Source organism: Gorilla gorilla, chromosome 5 (genome assembly GCF_029281585.2).
Source record: "Gorilla gorilla gorilla isolate KB3781 chromosome 5, NHGRI_mGorGor1-v2.1_pri, whole genome shotgun sequence".
Classification (NCBI taxonomy): Eukaryota; Metazoa; Chordata; class Mammalia; order Primates; family Hominidae; genus Gorilla; species Gorilla gorilla.
Window position 1 is genome coordinate 35,418,699 of NC_073229.2, and position 10,772 is coordinate 35,429,470.

The following is a 10,772-nucleotide window of genomic DNA, read 5'->3' on the forward strand; positions in this document are numbered from 1 at the left end:
GATAGTGTCTTGCTCTGTCATCCACGCTGGAGTGCAGTGGTGCAGTCTTGGCTCACTGCAACCTCCACTGCCCAGTTTCAAGCGATTCTCCTGCCTCAGCTTCCCAAGTAGCTGGGACCATGGGCGTGCACCATTGCACCTGGCCAATTTTTGTATTTTTAGTAGAGATGGGTTTTTGTCATGTTGGCCAGGCTGTTCTCGAGCTCCTGTCTCAAGTGTTCCACCTGCCTCGGCCTCCCAAAGTGCTGGGATTACAGGCATGAGCCACTGCACCCTGCCTATTTATTTTTTTAAAGACAGGGTCTCGTTCTGTTGCCCAGGCTGGAGTGCAGTGGTACAATCAGAGCTCGCTGCAGCCTTGAACTCCTGGGCTTAAGGGATCTTCCCACCTCAGCCTCCTGAGTAGCTGGGACCACAAGCACACACCACCATGCCCAGCTAATTTTATTTTTTGTAGAGATGGGGTCTTGGTACATGACCAGGCTGGTCTGTAACTCCTGGGCTCAAGTGATCCTCCTGCCTCAGCCTCCCAAAGTACTGGTACTACAGGTATGAGCTCACTGCACCTGGCCTCCTTTCTTTAGATGAAATACTTTCTTCTGTACAAAAGGCCAGGTGACAGAAGGTACTGTAAAATGTGCACTGGAGACAAAAATACATAGACCTAAGGTTGCAAAGGAACAAACTGTGTCCTCAAATAATTGCAATATCTAGGTAGGATCTTGCAGAGATGAAGAAGAGGCCAAGGAATAGGATTTAAAGCCTCCACTGTTAGTAACTAAGTGCAGGAAACGATAGCACTATTTATTTATTTATTTATTTATTTATTTATTTATTTATTGAGTGCCCACACTATGCTGTGCACCTTGCTGGGTGCCTTCCATGCATTTTTTTTTTTTTTATCCTTATGAGGACTCTTTTAGGGAATAGTCTAAAAGAGAAGGGTTATTAAGTAGTTTGCTCAAGGTCATACCAAATAGTTGACAGAAATGGGCTTTGAACACAGGTCTGACTGATTTTTAAAAACTCTAGTTCTTCCGTTAGCCAGGTGACACTCTAGAGCTTCCCACAGGCAATGGGCAGGTGGAGAGGGTGGAGCCTGAGATATTTATGGAAGCTGCTGAGCTAACTGGAATCCCTGACTCTTCTCACCTAGGTATGTGTAGCTGCTTTTCCGTTAGCGCCTTGGCAGGATTTCAGGAGCAGAGTAGGGACTCTGCTAACCAGATCAGTGTACTGGGTGATGCGCTCTTGGGCCCCAGACACTTGTGAACTCCTTTCTTTCTATAGTTGCCAGATAACATTCAAAACACTCCATTAAGTTTGAATTTCAGATGAACAATGAATAACTTTTTGTATATGTCCTCAATATTGCAAATACGGCATGAAGCAATTAATTTGCTAAACCTGGCAATGCTACTCCTTTGCCCTATTTCAAAATGGTTTAAATTATATATATATATATATATTTTTTTTTTTTTTTTTAAGAGACGGAGTCTCATCTGTCACCCAGGCTGGAGTGCAGTAGTGTGATCTTGGCTCACTGCAACCTCTGCTTTCTGGTTTCAAGCGATTCTTCTGCCTCAGCCTCCCTAGTAGCTGGTATTACAGGTGTGCACCACGACACCCGGCTAATTTTTTTTTTTTTTTTTGACGGAGTCTCGCACTGCTGCCCAGGCTGGAGTGCAGTGGCACAATATTGGCTCACTGCAAGCTCTGCCTCCCGGGTTCACACCATTCTCCTGCCTCAGCCTCCTGAGTAGCTGGGACTACAGGCGCCTGTCACCAAGCCCGGCTAATTTTTTGTATTTTTAGTAGAGACACGGTTTCACCATGTTAGCCAGGGCGGTCTCGATCTCATGACCTCGTGATCTGCCCGCCTCGGCCTCCCAAAGTGCTGGGATTATAGGCGTGAGCCACCATGCCTGGCCTTAAATTAGAATTAGCAAGTAGTTGTGTACACTGGAGTGACTTGCAGTCTACACATGCTCTTTAGCTTGGAGTTACTGGAATTGTAAGAAACTCTGAACCACAAGCACGTCTCTTCTTCCACCCCGACCCCACCAAGCTGTTAAATGGTTTGTCAAGGGATGCCACTCTTATTCATTGTATTAGTTTCCAGTGCAGCAAACATAAATCTTATGTCCACAACTTATGTGGTATGCCGTAAATGTAAATTGATATATATATATATATTTTTTTTTTTTCTGGAGACAGGGTCTCCCAGGCTGGAGCGCAATGGTGCAATCTCAGCTCACTGGAACCCCACCTCCCGGGCTCAGTCAGTCCTCCCACCTCAGCCTCCCAAGTAGCCGGGACTACAGACACTCACCACCTCAGCCTCCCAAGTAGCTGGGACTACAGACACTCACCACCACGCCCAGCTAATTTTGCATTTTTGTAGAGACGGGGTTTTGCCATGTTGCCTAGGCTGGAATTGATATTCTTTAACTCAACAAAATTTCTGTTTCAAAACCCCATTATTATTATTATTATTATTTTTGAGACAGAGTCTCACTCTGTCGCCCAGGCTAGAGTGCAGTGGCGCGATCTCCACCTGCCAGGTTCAAACGATTCTCCTGCCTCAGCCTCCCCAGTAGCTGGGATTACAGGCGTCCACCACCACGCCCGGCTAATTTTTTGTATTTTTATAGAGACGGGGTTTCACCATGTTAGCCAGGATGGTCTCGGTCTCCTGACCTTGTGATCCACCTGCTCCAGCCTCCCAAAGTGTTGGGATTACAGGCATAAGCCACGGCACCTGGCCTACAACCCCTCATTGTTTTTAAGAGGTGGCAGAATATAACCTCAGTCAAGTCAGGGTTCACTGTCCCTGTCCCTTTTCCTAGAATTGTTCCCAGAGCTCACACAGTGCTATGTATGTGTGTGGTGGGTGGGGCGGGGGCTGGGGGGCGGGGGCAGCTTCCGTTCTTTGCTGTCCTCTGTGCAAATTATTACCAAGCCCCTCTCATTCCTGTCCATGTGGCCCCTTCAATCCAGGTGCTTTCTATTCTTCCCTATTCTACTCAGGCGCAAGCATCATCCTATTGTTTCTGTTCCATGCTAAGCCTTCAAACCCTTCTTGCACAGTGTAGCCAACTCTCTCCAGATTTTTTTTTTAAGTCTACAGCACCCGGTATTCCCAGGAGATCTCCCATCCAAGCACTTACCAGGCCCAGCCCTGCTTAGCCTCCAAGATCAGATGAGATCAGGCACATTCAGGGTGGTGTGCCCTATACCTCTCTAGGTTCTTACTGGTCCACTGGAGTTCTTGGGGAGTGAAGCAGGGTCTGTTCTGCCATTTAATCCTACAAACTATCTCTCCAGGGCTCTTCTTCCAGGGAAAGGCACACAGTCCCTCTAGAGGAAACAAGGGCACCTGTGTCCTCTGGGTTTCCTCTTCCCTTCTGTACATTTTTCTCTCTGCCTAGGCAATTTTTTTCCTAAGGATGACTGGAGGGAGGCCCACCTTCCTGAGCATCCCCACTGTCCAGCTCTCAAACATTTTTCCTGTGTATCTATTTCTCTAAAGAGCTTAAGTTTTTGGAAATTACTGGACATTTATTTCCTTTTCACCCTGGCTGCTTCTTCCCCCAAGGCAATGAACACAAAAGAATTTAGCTGCTTGCAAGCAAGGGGAAAGAAGATAAGGAGCACTAAAGAGGAATGTACCCTAACCAGCTTTACACATCCTGGGGCTTTTTTTTTTTTTTTTTTTTTTTTTTTTTTTTTTACAGAATCTTGCTCTGTCACCCAGGCTGGAGAGCACTGGCGTGATCTTGGCTCACTGCAACCTCCACCTCCCAGGTTCAAAGGATCCTCCCGCCTTAGCCTCCCGAGTAGCTGGGATTACAGGCATGTGCCACCACACCCAGCTAATTTTTGTATTTTTAGTAGAGATGGGTTTCACCATGTTGGCCAGGCTGGTCTTGAACTCCTGACCTCAGGTGATCTGCCTGCCTTGGCCTCCCAAAGTGCTGGGATTACAGGCGTGAGCCACCACGTCTGGCCGTCTCAGGCCTTCTTTTTAAGGCCAGAACTAAAAATTAGGTCCTGATTTGTTTAACTTCTACCTTTCCATGGTAGTCCACCAGTCTGGCATCTGCATTAGATAGGAATAATTGATTGATTGATTGATTGATGCGAGACAGGGTCTTGCTCTATTGCCCAGGCTGGAATACAGCAGTGCCATCACAGCTCTCTGCAGCCTTGACCTCTTGGGCTCAAGTGATTCTCCTGCCTCAGCCTCCTGAGTAGCTGGGACTACAGGTGTGTGCCACCACACCCAGCTTTTTTTTTTTTTTTTTAATTTTTAGTAGAGACAAGGTTTCACTGTGTTGCCAAGGCTGGTCTCAAACTCCTGGCTTCAAGTAATCCATCCACCTCAGCCTCTCAAAGTATTAGGATTACAGGTGTGAGCCGCTGCACTTGGCCTAGATGAGAAATACTTAAAGCATAGGTTCTCAGGCTACACTCTAGACCTACAGATTCTCTAGAGTTGAACTTACAAATCTGTCTTTTAACAAACTCCCAGTATTTTGCTTATGTACTCAGTTGCACTGGTCCTCCGACTTGGTTTTGGCTAAAACTCCCTGAAAGTCACTTTCGTTCCCACATCTTCTGTCTGTCTTTTTTTCTGTTTCTTTCTTACCCCAGTAGTGGTAACATCCAGTTAGAGTCCCTTCCATATAACCAAAATCTGGTGTGGAGTTCTGTATCCATTTCTCAAAGGGAAGATAAGGTGGAGGGCAAGAGGATGTTCATCTGTCTTGTTTACTCTTACCCATTTTTTAGCCTTATTTATTTATTTATTTATTGAGACAGAGTTTCGCTCTTGTTGCCCAGGCTGGAGTGCAATGGTGCGGTCTCAGCTCACTACCACCTCCTGGGTTCAAGTGATTCTCCTGCCTCAGCCTCCCGAGTAGCTGGGATTACAGGCATGCGCCACCACGCCCGGCTAATTTTGTATTTTTAGTAGAGAGGGGGTTTCTCTATGTTGGTCGGGCTGGTCAGGCTAGTCGCAAACTCACCACCTCAAGTGATCTGCCTGCCTCAGCCTCCCAGCGTGCTGGGATTACAGACGTGAGCCACCGCACCTGGCCTTTTAGCTCATTTTTATCATCCTGTTCATGCTCCAAGTTGAAAATCATAATCTAATCCACCAAACAAGCCCATCTGAAGAGCGTATCTTCAACCTGTGTCAGATGCAAAAATATTTTGCAGCAGCCAGAAGTGGTGGCGTGCACCTGTAATCCCAGCTACTTGAGAGACTAAGGCAGGAGGATTCCTTGAGCCCAGGAATTTGAGGCTGTAGTGTGCTGTGATCACTCCTATAATAGTCACTGCACTCCGGCCTGGGCAACATAGTGATGCATCGTCTCTTTAAAAAAAGGGTTTTTTTTTGTTTGTTTGTTTGTTTGTTTGTTTTAAAATTCTTGCCATTGAGCTTCAGAAAAAACCAAAAACTTCCAAGAGACCTAAATGCTGTTTGATTCTTATGGAGAATCATCAGCATATATAAACTTCCCAGTTTTTCAAGGTTTGGGGATACTTGCAGAGGAAACAGACTAATCTATTTATATATCCCCAAAGTAGATAAATTACATAGTAAGTTTTTTTTAGATTGCTCGCATGGATGTGTTTATTATTAAACCCCAGCCTAATTTATTTGGAGAGAAGAGTTCACTTTCTTTTAAGTGAATATGGCTAGGTAGGCCATGTTTGGCTGCCAATATCTTCAACCTATTTTATTCCAAAATGAGGTAGGAGTGCTGAGCTAAACTGGTGCTCTTAAGGGTTACGTCCTAGAGACTAAAGATGCATTCACTGAAAGTCATTCATGAGCAATGATTGGGAAGACTCACCTGCTGGAATCGTTGTTGATATTTATAAGTCAGCAATATTTCTTGACTCAACAAAAAGTCATGCATTGTTATGATGACATCAGAATACTAAAATACTACCCCATGTGAAATAACAAAGCAAAGAATATTACAGCTGGGCGTGATGATCACACTAGAAATCCTAGCACTTTGGGAGGCTGAGGTGAGAGGATCACTTGGGCTCAGGAGTTCAAGACCAGCCTGGGCAACACAGTGAGACCTCACCTTTAATTAAAAAAATAATAATAATAATCAAAGCAAATGACGAACAAAGAAGAGGGGCAGGCTGAGCAGGAGGCAGAGAAGTGAACTGTAGCCTAAGCAGGTTCCAGTAATTACCTCTTTTATTTTAAGAACTGAATATCTCGTTCCAGGCTCAAATTATCGAGAAGTACATTTTTTCCTTTAAAGTTGATTAAGCAGCAGTATCTCTTCCAAGCTGAAAATATTATAACAGATGCCAACTGTCTGCAGAGGACTCTGCTAGATGCTGTAAATAAAGAAAACAAGTTTTCCTGCACAGAATGTCCTTTGTTTCCTAAAAGGTTGGTACAGAGTTGGAGTTAGAGACCAAAGAAATCACAGACTTCACAGGTTGAAAGGAACTATAATGTTCTCTTAGGCCAGTCCCACAAGTAATGGGTGAGTTATTCCTTCTGCTTCCCCTCTGAGCGCCCACTGGACTTGGGCCTTATAGCTCCGGAAATGCAGATCTGTGCTTCCTGACGGGTGGAGAGCAGTCCTGGCTGGTAACAGCTGTGTCTGAGTGGGAGTCGGCAGGAGGGAGGGCGCAATGGAAACAGCTTGCATTAGGCTGCTTGCTGCTCCTGGCTGAGCCCTGGGGGCGTGCTCTGGGGACTTGGCCTGGATGGACTTGAACCTTAGGCAGACTTTATCAGCAAGTGCTCCCTTGGCTAAAAAGCTGATTTCTCATACTATTTGCATTGTTTTAGGTATTTCTACTTTAGACAAAAGAACTTGTTCTTTGTGATGCTTTGTCCAGGTGGGAATCTTTTTTTTTTTCATTTTATTATTCATTCATTCACTTAATAAATTTTCATTGAGTTACTCCTGTTTCATTAAAGGCAACTGAGGGTTGGGCAGGCGGCGCAAAGGCAGGTGGCGGTGGCTCATGCCTGTAATCCCGGTACTTTGGGAGGCTGAGGTGGGTAGATCACCTGATGTCAGGAGTTTGAGACCAGCCTGGCCAACATGGTGAAACCCCTTCTCTACTAAATACAAAAATTAGTGGGATGTGGTGGTGGGAACCTGTAATCCCAGCTACTCGGGAGGCTGAGGCAGGAGAATTGCTTGAACCTGGGAGGTGGAGGCTGCAGTGAGCCGAGATTGCGCCACTGCACTCTAGCCTGGCTGACAGAGTGAGACTCCGTATCACCAAAAAAAAAAAAAAAAAAAAAAAGGCCGGGCGCGGTGGCTCACGCCTGTAATCCCAGCACTTTGGGAAGCCGAGGCGGACAGATGACGAGGTCAGGAGATCGAGACCATCTTGGCTAACACGGTGAAACCCCGTCTCTACTAAAAATACAAAAAATTAGCCGGGTGTAGTGGCGGGCACCTGTAGTCCCAGCTACTCGAGAGGCTGAGGCAGGAGAATGGCGTGAACCCGGGAGGTGGAGCTTGCAGTGAGCCGAGATCGCGCCACTGCACTCCAGTCTGGGCGACAGAGTGAGACTCCGTCTCAAAAAAAAAAAGAAAAAGCCCCTCTTTCCACGGTCTCCCTCTGATGCCGAGCCGAAGCTGGACGGTACTGCTGCCATCTCAGCTCACTGCAACCTCCCTGCCTGATTCTCCTGCCTCAGCCTGCCGAGTGCCTGCGATTGCAGGCGCGCGCCGCCCCGCCTGACTGGTTTTCGTATTTTTTTGGTGGAGACGGGGTTTCGCTGCGTTGGCCGGGCTGGTCTCCAGCTCCTAACCGCGAGTGATCTGCCAGCCTCGGCCTCCCGAGGTGCCGGGATTGCAGACAGAGTCTGGTTAACTCAGTGCTCAATGGTGCCCAGGCTGGAGTGCAGTGGCGTGATCTCGGCCCGCTACAACCACCTCCCAGCCGCCTGCCTTGGCCTCCCAAAGTGCCGAGATTGCAGCCTCTGCCCGGCTGCCACCCCGTCTGGGAAGTGAGGAGCGTCTCCGCCTGGCCGCCCATCGTCCGGGATGTGAGGAGCCCCTCTGCCTGGCTGCCCAGTCTGGAAAGTGAGGAGCCCCTCTGCCTGGCTGCCCAGTCTGGAAAGTGAGGAGCCTCTCTGCCCGGCCGCCATCCCATCTAGGAAACAAGGAGCGCCTCTTCCCGGCCGCCATCACATCTGGGAAGTGAGGAGCGGCTCTGCCCGGCCACCCATCATCTGAGATGTGGGGAGCACCTCTGCCCTGCCGCCCCGCCCAGGATGTGAGGAGCGTCTCTGCCCGGCCGCCCCGTCTGAGAAGTGAGGAGACCCTCTGCCTGGCAACCGCCCCGCCCGAGAAGTGAGGAGCCCCTCCGCCCGGCAGCCACCCCGTCTGGGAAGTGAGGAGCATCTCCGCCCGGCAGCCACCTCCTCCGGGGGGGAGGTGGGGGGGTCAGCCCCCCGCCCGGCCAGCCGCCCCGTCCGGGAGGGAGGTGGGGGGGCCAGCCCGCCGCCCGGCCAGCTGCCCCGTCCGGGAGGGAGGTGGGGGGGCCAGCCCCCCGCCCGGCAAGCCGCCCCGTCCGGCCAGCCGCCCCGTCCGGGAGGGAGGTGGGGGGGTTAGCCCACCGCCCAGCCTGCCACCCTGTCCAGGAGGGAGGTGGGGGTTCGGACCCCCGCCTGGCCGGCCACCCGGTCCGAGAGGTGAGGGGCGCCTCTGCCCGGCCGCCCCTACTGGGAAGTGAGGAGCCCCTCTGATCGGCCAGCCGCTCCGTCCGGGAGGGAGGTGGGGGGGTCAGCCCCCCGCCCGGCCAGCCACCCCGTCCGGAAGGGAGGTGGGGGGGTCAACCCCCCACCCCGCCAGCCGCCCCGTCCGGGAGGGAGGTGGGGGGGTTAGCCCCCCACCTGGCCAGCCGCCCCGTCCGGGAGGTGAGGGGCACCTCTGCCCGGCCGCCCCTACTGGGAAGTGAGGAGCCCCCTCGCCCGGCCAGCCGCCCCGTCCGGGAGGGAGGTGGGGGGTTAGCCCCCCACCTGGCCAGCCGCCCCGTCCGGGAGGTGAGGGGCGCCTCTGCCCGGCAGCCCCTACTGGGAAGTGAGGAGCCCCTCTGCCCGGCCAGCCGCTCCGCCCGGGAGGGAGGTGGGGGGGTCAGCCCCCCGCCCGGCCAGCCACCCCGTCCGGGAGGGAGGTGGGGGGGTCAGCCCCCCGCCCGGCCAGCCGCCCCGTCCAGGAGGGAGGTGGGGGGGTTAGCCCACCGCCCAGCCTGCCGCCCTGTCCAGGAGGGAGGTGGGGGTTCGGCCCCCCGCCTGGCCGGCCACCCGGTCCGAGAGGTGAGGGGCGCCTCTGCCCGGCCGCCCCTACTGGGAAGCGAGGAGCCCCTCTGATCGGCCAGCCGCTCCGTCCGGGAGGGAGGTGGGGGGGTCAACCCCCCGCCCGGCCAGCCGCCCCGTCCGGGAGGGAGGTGGGGGGGTCAGCCCCCCGCCCGGCCAGCCGCCCTGTCCGGGAGGGAGGTGGGGGGGGGTCAGCCCCCCGCCCGGCCAGCCGCCCCGTCCGGGAGGGAGGTGGGGGGGTCAGCCCCCCGCCCGGCCAGCCGCCCCGTCCGGGAGATGAGGGGCGCCTCTGCCCGGCCGCCCCTACTGGGAAGTGAGGAGCCCCTCAGCCCGGCCAGCCGCCCCGTCCGGGAGGGAGGTGGGGGGGTCAGCCCACCGCCCAGCTTGCCGCCCTGTCCGGGAGGGAGGTGGGGGGTCAGCCCCCCGCCTGGCCAGCCACCCCGTCCGGGAGGGAGGTGGGGGGGTCAGCCCACCGCCCAGCCTGCCGCCCTGTCCGGGAGGGAGGTGGGGGTTCGGCCCCCCGCCTGGCCAGCCGCTCCATCCGGGAGGTGAGGGGCGCCTCTGCCTGGCCGCCCCTACTGGGAAGTGAGGAGCCCCTCTGCCCGGCCACCACCCCGTCCAGGAGGGAGGTGGGGGTGGTCAGCCCCCTGCCCGGCCAGCCGCCCCGTCCGGGAGGTGAGGGGCACCTCTGCCCGGCCGCCCCTACTGGGAAGTGAGGAGCCCCTCTGCCCGGCCACCACCCCGTCTTGGAGGTGTACCCAACAGCTCATTGAGAACGGGTCATGATGACAATGGCGGTTTTGTGGAATGGAAAGGGGGGAAAGGTGGGGAAAAGATTGAGAAATTGGATGGTTGCCGTGTCTGTGTGGAAAGAGGTAGACATGGGAGACTTTTCATTTTGTTCTGTACTAAGAAAAAATTCTTCTGCCTTGGGATCCTGTTGATCTGTGACCCTACCCCCAACCCTGTGCTCTCTGAAACATGTGCTGTATCCACTCAGGGTTGAATGGATTAAGGGCGGTGCAAGATGTGCTTTGTTAAACAGATGCTTGAAGGCAGCAATGCTCGTTAAGAGCCATCACCACTCCCTAATCTCAAGTACCCAGGGACACAAACACTGCGGAAGGCCGCAGGGTCCTCTGCCTAGGAAAACCAGAGAACTTTGTTCACTTGCTTATCTGCCGACCTTCCCTCCACTATTGTCCTGTAACCCTGCCAAATCCCCCTCTGCGAGAAACACCCAAGAATGATCAATAAAAAAAAAATAAAAATAAAAAAAAAAATAAAAAAAAATAAAAAAAAATAAAAAAAATAAAAAAAAAAAAAAAAAAAAAAAAAAAAAAAAAGAAAAAAGGCAACCGAGGCTCAGAGAGCTTAGGTTAAATACTCAAAGTCACAATTTTGTGACTAAGTGACAGGATGGACATCTCCTGACTCAAATTCCAGT

General features: G+C 52.4%; 1 pseudogene; it reads right to left on the reverse strand.

Moving 5' to 3' along the window:
• Positions 1-3,121: 3,121 nt before the first annotated feature.
• On the reverse strand, positions 3,122-3,239 carry LOC115935202 (uncharacterized; annotated as a pseudogene).
• Positions 3,240-10,772: the final 7,533 nt, after the last annotated feature.